Genomic DNA, 805 nt, shown 5'->3' on the forward strand with positions numbered 1-805 from the left:
TGCTACCTGCAAAAAGCTGAAACAGGATCCACATCTCACACTATACACAAAAATCAACTCAAGGTGGATCAGAGACCTAGGATAAATCACGAAACCTTAAAGATCATAAGAGACAAAATTAGATGAAACTTAAAAGGCTAGGGCCTGTAGTCTGAATAAGATGGCAAATATGGCCAAATGATTAATGGGACTCTTTAAAGATTACATCCCTATACACATTAAAAACTTTTCCCAATATGGTTAAAAGAAAACCTATTGACTGGTAAAAAGCATCTGGCAATGCCATTTCAGACAAGAGTCTCATAACAAAAAGAAATGCATATCAAAACTACAAGGAGATATCACCTCACCCTACTAGCAGTGGCAAAGTTCTATAGGACACCAGCAATAAATATTGGTGAGGATGTGGAGACATTGGTACTCTAATACACTGTTGGTGGGATTATATAATGGCATAACCCCTCTGGAAGGCAGTTTGGTGTTTCCTAAAAAAAGCTGAAAATAGAGAATCCATATGGTCTAGTTATTCACTGCTAGGAATATACTCCAACAAAATAAGAACTGAGGCACAAATGGAGATTTGTACACCAATGTTCATATCAGCTTTATTCATAACCACAAGAACATGGAAACAGCCCAAATGCCCAAAAACAAATGAATGGATTGAGAAGTTGTGGTACATTCGCTTGATAGACTACTATGCAGCACAAAAAAGTAACAGTTTCTACAAATACTACATAACATGGGAGAGACTGGAGAGCATTCTGCTGAGTGAATCAACTCAGTCTCATAAGGACAAATACTG

Source organism: Elephantulus edwardii, unplaced genomic scaffold, assembly GCF_000299155.1.
Source record: "Elephantulus edwardii isolate Elephantulus edwardi_28Jun2011 unplaced genomic scaffold, EleEdw1.0 scaffold00132, whole genome shotgun sequence".
Taxonomy (NCBI): Eukaryota; Metazoa; Chordata; class Mammalia; order Macroscelidea; family Macroscelididae; genus Elephantulus; species Elephantulus edwardii.